The sequence below is a fragment of the Aegilops tauschii genome, chromosome 2, assembly GCF_002575655.3.
Source record: "Aegilops tauschii subsp. strangulata cultivar AL8/78 chromosome 2, Aet v6.0, whole genome shotgun sequence".
NCBI classification, from domain to species: Eukaryota; Viridiplantae; Streptophyta; class Magnoliopsida; order Poales; family Poaceae; genus Aegilops; species Aegilops tauschii.
Window position 1 is genome coordinate 215741164 of NC_053036.3, and position 10451 is coordinate 215751614.

Genomic DNA, 10451 nt, shown 5'->3' on the forward strand with positions numbered 1-10451 from the left:
ATCCTCTCGTCGGGAGGGGGTCAATCTCCATCAACATCTTCACCAGCACCATCTCCTCTCAAACCCTAGTTCATCTCTTGTATCCAATATTTTTCCCAAAACCTCAGATTGGTACTTGTGGGTTGCTAGTAGTGTTGATTACTCCTTGTAGTTGATGCTAGTTGGTTTATTTGGTGGAAGATCACATGTTCAGATCCTTTATGCATATTAATACCCCTCTGATTATGAAGATGAATATGATTTGTGAGTAGTTACGTTTGTTCCTGAGGACATGGGAGAAGTCTTGCTATAAGTAGTCATGTGAATTTGGTATTTGTTCGATATTTTGATGAGATGTATGTTGTCTTTCCTCTAGTGGTATTATGTGAACATCGACTACATGACACTTCACCATTGTTTGGTCCTAGAGGAAGGCATTGGGAAGTAATAAGTAGATGATGGGTTGCTAGAGTGACAGAAGCTTAAACCCTAGTTTGTGCGTTGCTTCGTAAGGGGCTGATTTGGATCCATATTTTTCATGCTATGGTTAGGTTTACCTTAATACTTGTTTTGTAGTTGCGGATGCTTGCAATAGGGGTTAATCATAAGTGGGATGCTTGTCCATGGAAGGGCAGTACCCAAGCACCGGTCCACCCACATATGAAATTATCAAAGTAACGAACGCGAATCATATGAGCGTGATGAAAACTAGCTTGACGATAATTCCCATGTGTCCTCAGGAGCGTTCTCCTTTATATAAGAGTTCGTCCAGGCTTGTCCGTTGCTACTAAAAGGATTGGGCCATCTTGCTGCACCTTATTTACTTTTATTACTTGTTACCTGTTACAAATTACCTTATCACAAAACTATCTATTACCGATAATTTCAGTGCTTGCAGAGAATACCTTACTGAAAACCGCTTGTCATTTCCTTCTGCTCCTCATTGGGTTCGACACTCTTACTTATCGAAAGGACTACGATAGATCCCCTATACTTGTGGGTCATCAACATATTGGATCATTTGGGAAATAATCATACTAATCATACAAGAGTTCATCCGTATCCTTGAGAACAAATGAAGATTCTCAAACATAAATGAGAGGGTCAAGTTACAAGCAGGTGAAGGGAGTAGGTGATGATGGTGATGTTGATGGTGGCGGCGGCGCGGTGGAGATGATGGTGATGGCGCCGACGCGGTGGAGAGGGCACCGGCCTGAAGGCCGGTGCTCGCATGGTGGAGCCTCCCCCTCTTCCTCTTGATCTGGTTCCTTCCTCTATGGTGGTGATGGAGCTGCGATGAGGATGAACTTGGATGTGTTCTCTATGAATGAGGATGGATGCCGATGGCTAGGGTTGAGGAGGTGTATATATGGAGCCTCATAGCCTCCTCTGTTGTAGGGCTTCATCCAAGGGCTCACATTGAGCCTAATCCTCTCCTGGTCTCCGCTTTACGAGCCAAGGATCTCGTGCGATTGAACGGGTATGAAATCGGTGAAGAATCCCATATGGAAGGGCAACTTTTCGGAGCTGTGTGGACGTCAAACGCCCGCGTCTTTTTTTGCTGATTTCTGCTGTCATTCTATGGTAAAATGGCCACCATTTCTTCATACAAACTCGGAATTTGACTTTCTTGGGTTCGTTCGATATGTATGAACGACGCTGATCCATTTCTGCTCTTAGAACTTGATTTGGAGCACTTGGAGAAAATGAATTTTTCTGAGCTCCGAAGTGGCAAAGTCCGACCCCTGGCTGACTGTGTATCAATCCCATCCTTGGTCCTTTCATCGTGCTTGGTCCTAGGTTGCGCCAAAACACCTGTAGACACAAGAAAACACAGCAAACTAATAAACTAAATAAAGCACTAAATTTTCAATGCTCACATTGGAAAGTGTAGATACTGGTAAACATGCACAATGTACAACTATTTGATTCAATGGGACATCATATATAAAGAGAACATGCAACAAATGAGCTCTAAAATGCGTAAACTATAGAGCCATCAACCACCCCATGCTTAAACCTTGCTCGTCGTCAAGTAAGAAGGTTGACTACCAAAAGCTCATTGCTAGCAACTCTAAATCGTACATTGAACCAAACCCCAAGAGTGAGATCCATGTTCATCAAGCAAGCATCCAAAAGTTAACTGGCAAGGGAGTAATACAAGCTACCCTGTTAGTTCCATTGCCATGGAGGTTGAGAAAGAGGAAAATATTTTTGTGGATCCAAAAATCCCATTGCCAATGGTTTAGAGAGAAGGTCAATATTATGTCACGGACACAACAATGACAATCAAAGTCAAAAGAAACCAAGCATCAATGATTGCTTCAAAAACCCCAACCCGAGGCATACCGGGTACAATAGCAAGATCGTCTGTCTGCGTTCAAACAATTCAACTACTTATGCAACACTGAGCACAAGCCTATGCCTTGCACTTAAGGGAATGATATAAAATGGTTGGGGTTTTCAGAAGTCAAAAACAAAGAAATTCTTGCATCAACGTAGCTGACCACTAGGCAGTGGAGAAAGCCTTATAATCGATGTCCACACAGTAGTAATCGCCATGTAACTAGGATGCACATAGAGCTATGAATATGTGAAAGCTCTCCTATGAACTAATTGGGGGTGCATCCAGCTTGCTTGCTCATGAATACCTCGTGCTTTGGAGGATGCTCGTCATTGGAATATACAAGCCAAGTTCTATAATGTAGGTTCCCACTAGTATGCGAAAGCATAGGTTTACTCCCAGAGGGGGGGTGTTTAAATGGGAGATTTTTAGAAAGTCGTCAAACTATGATGAAAAAATTTGACGAAGATCAGTGTGAGGAAATAGAAACACAAGGCAACAAATTCACAACTAATTCATCACAGCAATAGAAAACATGCATAGAAGGTACATATAGGTGAAGAACATGCACTCATACAAGCATACAAGCATGAGGAAGATGAACTGAAGAAATTAAAGACAGCGTGATGAAAGTCTTTAGTTCAAATTCATCAGAAGGTGGATCAAAAATTCTTCAACAATGGAATAAAGTAAAAGTAGGGACGAGGATTCGAAACAAGGTTGGCTCGGTCAAGACTCAGCAATTTGGTAGACCAGTTCTAGTTACTGTATCAACTGTAAGTCTGGTTGAGGCGGCTGAGTCGAACTCAGAGGACACTTAGTCCTCATAGTATTCCTCTTAAGCCAAGGTCACTTAGACCTCGCTCAATCACTAGTGGTAAATGCTCAAGGTAGAATTCCAAAACCTTCACATGCTTGTTCACCGGTACACCACAATGACTCTTGGGTGCTTAGAACTTGACACCTAACTGTCTGGAAGAATGACAGCCTTCAAAGGTAACATGCGTCGGATCACACAGTTCAATCTCTTCACTTTGGCTCTGGTTGGGATTTCCTCAGTTAGGATTCTTTCAAAGTCGTCAGAGGATGGGTCGCTCCGAAATGATAAGTGTCAAGTTATCTCTAGAGCAACCAACCAACAACAGGTTGTGGGGGGCGGCTATTTATAGCCAGGGGCAACCCGACATGAATTGGCATAAATGCCCTTCTCAGACATGACCATTGATGCGGCTTGAACTACTTCGGTATTTCCCCAAAGAGGAAGGGATAATGCAGCATAGCTACGATAGGTATTTCCCTCAGTGATGAGATCAAGGTTATCGAACCAGTAGGAGAACCATGTAACTCTACGTGAACAGTACCTGCACATAAAGAACAAATACTTGCAACCCGACGTAAAAGAGGGGTTGTCAATCCCTCCCGGGTAAAAAGATAGATAAAATTGTAGTACATTGGATAAATAGATCTCGCGGGAACGCAAGATAAAATAAATAACAAAAATTTGCAGCAAGGTATTCTAGGATTTTTGGATTAATATATCTGAAAATAAAGGCGAATACAAATAGATCTTGAAGGCAAATATGATAAAGAAGAGACCTGGGGGCCGTAGATTTCACTAGTGGTTTCTCTCGAGAAAAATAGCATACAACGGGTAAACAAATTACTGTTGGGAAATTGATAGAACTTCAAATAATTATGACGATATCCAGGCAATGATCATTATATAGGCATCACGTCCAACATTAGTAGACCGACTCCTGCCTGCATCTACTACTATTACTCCACACATCGACCGCTATCCAGCATGCATCTAGTGTATTAAGTTCATGGAGAAACGGAGGAATGCAAGAAGAACGATGACATGATGTAGACACGATCTATTCATGTAGGAATATACCCCATCTTGTTATCCTTAATAGCAACAATACATACGTGTCATTTCCCCTTCTCTCACTGGGATTGAGCACCGTAAGATCGAACCCATCACAAAGGACCTCTTCCCATGACAAGAAAAATCGATCTAGTCGGCCTAACTAAACCAAGATTCGAAGAAGAAATACGAGGTTATAAGTAATCATGCATATAAGAGATCAAAAGACTCAAATAACTTTCATGGATAAAAACATAGATCTGATCATAAACTCAAAGTTCATCGGATCCCAACAAACACACCTCAAAAAGAGTTACATCAAATAGATCTCCAAGAGACCATTGTATTGAGAATCAAAAGAGAGAGAGAGGAAGCCATCTAGCTACTAACTACGGACCCGTAGGTCTACAATGAACTACTCACGCATCATCGGAGAGGCACCAATGAGGATGATGAACCCCTCTCTGATGGTGTCTAGATTGGATCTGTGGTTTGTGGAACTTGCGGCGGCTGGAATTGTGGTTCGTCGACTCCCCTAGGGTTTTTGGAATATTGGGATATTTATAGAGCAAAGAGGCGGCGCGGGAGGCGACCGAGGTGGGCACAACCCACCAGGGCGCGCCTGGGCCCCTAGGCGCGCCCGGGTGGGTTGTGTCCCCCTCGGGGCACCCCTCTGGTACTTCTTTGGCCCATCCTGTGTCTTCTGGCCCAAAAAATTCTCCAAAAAGTTTTGCTGTGTTTGGACTCCGATTGGTATTGATTTTATGCGAAGTAAAAAACAAGCAAACAACGGCAACTGGCACTGGGCACTCTGTCAATAGGTTAGTGCCAAAAAATTATATAAAGTTGCTACAAAATGATTGTAAAACATCCAAGATTGATAATATAACAGCATGGAACAATAAAAAATTATAGATACATTGGAGACATATCAGCATCCCCAAGCTTAATTCTTGCTCATCGTAGAGTAGGTAAATGATAAAAATAGAATTTTTGATGTGTAATGCTGCCTAACATGTTCATCACATATTCTTTTCTTTGTAGCATGGACATTTGGACTTTTATATGATTTAAAGCAATAGTCTAGTTTTGACATTAAGATTTCAATACTCAAGTATATCAACAGGCAACCATGTCTTTCAAAATATCAACACTAAAGCAAGTTATCCCTAGCCCATTATGCTCAATCATTGATCCATTCATGAAACACACTCCCATATTAGCTACACCCAATGCTCAAGTACGATCATAGTGCCGTTTAGTTGGTGCTTTATAAGAGAAGGTGGAGACTCAGGTAAAAATAAAAACTGCATAAAGTAAAATAGAAAGGCCCTTCGCAGAGGGAAGTAGGGATTTGTAGAGGTGCCAGAGCTCAAAGCGAAAAAGATAGGGATAAAAACATTTTGGGTGGCATGCTTTTCCTGTCAACGAAAACGATCGAGTAGTTCCCAATACTTCCCATGCTAGATATATCATAGATGGTTCCCAAACAAAAAAATAAAGTTTATTCCTTTTTCCACCATACTTTCACATTCCACGGCTAACCGAATCCACGGGTGCCGTCCATACCAACACTTTCCTAGGAATTTATTATTCGACAACATAAAGTAAATTCATTTTTCATTTCGGGACTGGGCATCCCTAATACCTTTGCCGTACTCTTGTGCAATGACAATCGAATAAACACTCATCTTGAGAATAATACATCTAGCATGGAAAAATATCAGCCACCCCCAACCGTTTCATGAGCGGTACGAGCACACAAAAAGGAAATTTATTTTGAATATTCGAGATGGCACATACAAATTTGCTTAGAACGGCAAAAGAATACCGCGTGTAGGTAGGTATAGTGGACTCATATGGCAAAACTGGTTTTAGGATTTTGGACGCACAAGTAGTAATCATACTTAGTGCAAGTGAAGGCTATCAAAAGATTGAGAAGCATCAAACCAAGAAACGAAAAATCTCATAAGCGAGCATTAAGCATAACTAACACCGAATAATGCACCATAAGTAGGATGTAATTTCATTGCATAACTATTGACTTTCGTGCTTGCATAGGCAATCACAAGCCTTAACATCAATATTCTTACTAAACCATAGTTACTCATCAACATGACTCACATATTATATAATCATATCGCAAAACTATTACAAAGAATCAAGTTTATTTTGTCCAATGATCTTAATGAAAGTTTTTATTATATCCTTCTTGAATATCTATCACTTTGGGACTAATTTCATACGTTGCTTTTGATAGCTCAAACAAATCTATGTGAAGAACATGAGCATAAAAATTTTCTTCTCTCAAAATAATTTAAGTGAAGCATGAGAGAATTTCTTAAAGATCTTACTAACTCTCAAATAAATATAAGTGAAGCATGAGAGCATTTCTTCAAAAATACTAAAGCACACCGTGCTAAAAAAGATATAAGTGAAGCACTAGAGCAATTCTATAGCTCAAAAGATTTAAGTGAAGCATAGAGGGCAATTCTAACAAATCATAGCATAATTTTGGTCGTCTCAAATAGGTGTGTCCATGAAGGATAGATGACAAAAAAAGAAAAATAAGAAAGACTCATATCATACAAGACACTCCAAGCAAAACTCATGATATGTGACGAATAAAAATATAGCTCCAAGTAAAATACGGATGGTCGTTAGAAGAAAGAGGAGATGCCACTCGGGCATCCCCAAGCTTATTTGCTTGCTTCTGTTTTAGATAATAGCTTGGGTTGCCATTGGCATACCCAAGCTTAGGCTCTTCTTACTCCTTATTCCTTCATGCACCTGATCTCACCCAAAAACTTGAAAACTTCAATCACACAAAACTCAACAAAACCTTCATGAGATCCGTTAGTATAACAAAGCAAAACACTACTCTAAGTACTGTTGCAAACCCATTCATATTTTATTTTTGAATTATATCTACTGTATTCCAACTTTACTATAGCTTATACCCTCCAATACAAACCATAGATTCATCGAAATAAGCACACAAAGCAAAGAAAACAGAATCTGTCAAAAGCAGAACAGTCTGTAGTAATCCGAAAACTTCGAATACTTTTGTAACTCCAAAAATTCTTAAACATTAGGAGAACGTAGGCCATTTGTTTATCAATCTTGTGTAAAAAATTCAGAATTTTATCACGCTTCTGTGTATTTTCAAAATTGTTTCAGTGGACGCAAAAGTTTCTGTTTTTCAACTATCACCCAACATGATCCCAAAGGCTTTACTTGGCACGAACACTAATTAAAACATAAAAAACACAATCATAACAGTAGCATAATTGTGCAAACACTCAAGAATAGAAAGAAAAAGACAAAAATATTTTTTATTCACTGGGTTGCCTCCCAATAAGTGCTATCATTTTATGCCCCTAGCTGGGCATAATGCAAAGATCTAAGTATGGTCATCTTTATTTCTAGATCCATAAGATGCCCTCGTGAATGATTCATATGGTGGCTTAATTCTTGTTCTAGGGAAGTGTTCCATACCCTTCCTTAGTGGAAATTGAAATTTAATATTGCCTTCTTTCATATCAATCACGACACCAATAGTACGTAAGAACGGTCTACCAAGTATAATTGGACAACACGGATTGCAATCAATATCAAGAACAATAAAATCTATGGGCACATAATTCCTATTTGCAATAATAAGAACATAATTAATTCTTCCCATAGGCTTTTAAATAGTAGAATCCGCCAAGTGCAAATTTAAAGAACACACTTCAATATCGGTAAGACCAAGCACATCACATAAAGATTTTGGAATTGTAGAAACACTAGCACCCAATTCACATAAAGCAAAAGACCCATAATTCTTAATTTTGACTTTCATGGTGGGTTCCCATTCATCATGTAATTTTCTAGGAATTGAAATTTCTAATTCCAACTTTTCTTCCAAAGCTTTCATCATAGCATCAATGATATGTTTAGTAAAAGCTTTATTTTATTCATAAGCATGGGGTGAGTTAATCATGGATTGCAACAAAGAAATACAATCAATCAAAGAGCAGTTATCAGAATTAAAGTCTTCGTAATCCAAAAGAGTGGGGCACATCACTAGTTAAAGTTTTGAACTATCCAAACCCACTTTCATCAATTTTCACAACAAGATTTTCACCCTCCAAATTATCGGGACGCCTTCTAGCTAAAGTTGACTCTTCTTTAGTCTCTTTATCATCAATCTTAACTTTACTAAACAAAGAGATCTTCATTATTTTTATCTTCTAACGAGATTGGTTTAGCGGCCATTTGATTTACTAGGGTAGCTTGTGCATCGGATATTTTGCCTAGCAAACTTTTAGCAAAAGCATACTTAGATTGGAGATTACAAACTTCTCTACTAATATCATCAAGTTGTTTTGTCATAGCATCTAGAACAACGGAGTGCCCCTTAAGTTCTTCGGTAAAAAAATTATTGTGCTCATATTATGTAGTCATATATTCATTAGTACTTTCCTCAATCTCAAGCAAAATATTGGGGTAAGGAACTTCATAATATTTTCTTTAAGGCATCATGACTATGCAAATAAGATTGCACTCAAAAATAGATCTGACGAGGAAACAACGAACGAAAAAGAGGGTATATAAAACGGCAATTTTTTTTGTGAAGTGGGTGAGATGAAAATGAGGGGAAAATGGCAAATAATGTAAATTGCAAGGAGATGAGATTTGTGATTAGGAACCCGGTACACTACTGGAATCAGCTTCTTTGCCGTCCGCCATGGCGGACGACAAAGGCATAGATCCCGGACGGCAAATGTCTTTGGCGTCAGCCAGCGGACGGCAAAACGTCCGTCTGAACGCGTGCCAGCAAAGGCCTTCTTTGTCGTCCGCTTCCTAGAAACTGACGGGAAAGGGTTGTGCCGTCGGCCGTCTGAGGCCAGCAGACGGCAAAGATAACGGACGACATTGGGGTTTGGTGAGAGCTGTTAGGGGGTTAACGGCGCTCTTTGCCGTCCGCTGGCAGATAGCAAAGAGCTTAGCTAGGCCAGCGCCAGGAAGCTGCCACGTGGCAAGCTATGCCATCTACCAGCAGACGGCATAGATGGGCCCTCTTTGCCGTCTGCTAGCAGACGGCAAAATTACCAAATAGGCAGCCAGTGTTCCCAGGTTGCATAGGTAGCTGCCACGTGTTCTCTTTGCCGTCCGCTAACAGACGGCAAAGAGCCTATATATCCCCTGTTTTTATTTAAATCCATTTAATTAGACATGGTTTCAAACACAGACATACATGCATACATATCCAACAGCATATAACAGCATGTCCAACAACATATTTCATCCAATCCAACATATATATCCAACAACATAGTTCAACAAAGTCCAACATATCCATATATACATAACCAGAAACAAGTTTCCAACAACATATCCATATAGACATACATACCCAAACAAGTTTTCATAAACAACAAGGAAGCACCAGAAGAATAGTACACTCCATGAATCCAAGGTTCCTCATGTAAAGCAAATCTGCAAATTGGGAAAGATGAAAATTAGAAGAAGAAGAAGAAGACTAGTTAGAAGAAGAAGAATAATAAGAAGAAGATTTTTTCTTCTCTTTCTTTTCTCCTCTCCTCTTCTTTATCTTCTTCTTCTTCTTCTAACTAAGGTAGGTAAAAATGCCATTTTTGACCTAAGTATGCTAAGTATGTCATAAATGAACTGAATAAGCTAAGTATAGCTCATTGTTTTTATCTATCTTAGGTAATTATGCCATTTAGGAGGAAAATAAGCTAAGTATCCATTTGTAAAGGAAAACACTGATAAAACTTACCCTCATCACAACAAATGTGATGAAGATCGCAACTAAGGTAACAATTGATCCAACGGCATAATGATACCAAGCCTCATTATCAATGGCATATTTTCTAATCTTCTTAAGCTTCAGGCGCATTGCATCCATCTTCAAGCACATTGCATTCATCTTCATCTTGTGATCATCGATGACATCGGCAACATACAACTCCAATGTCATCTTCTCTTCTTCAATTCTTTTAATTTTTTTCTTTCAAATACTCATTTTGTTTTTCAACTAAATTTAACTTCTTGACAAGAGGGTCCGTTTCAAATTCCAGTTCACATACCTCCTAGATCAAAATATCTCTATGTCAACTTGATGGCCATAATTGTCATAAATGCAAAATGCAACAAATAGTTATGAAAGAGAATTTACCACATCCGAATCATAAAGCGGGCGAGGGCCGACGGGGACGGACATCAAGACCATGGCACTATGTATAAGAA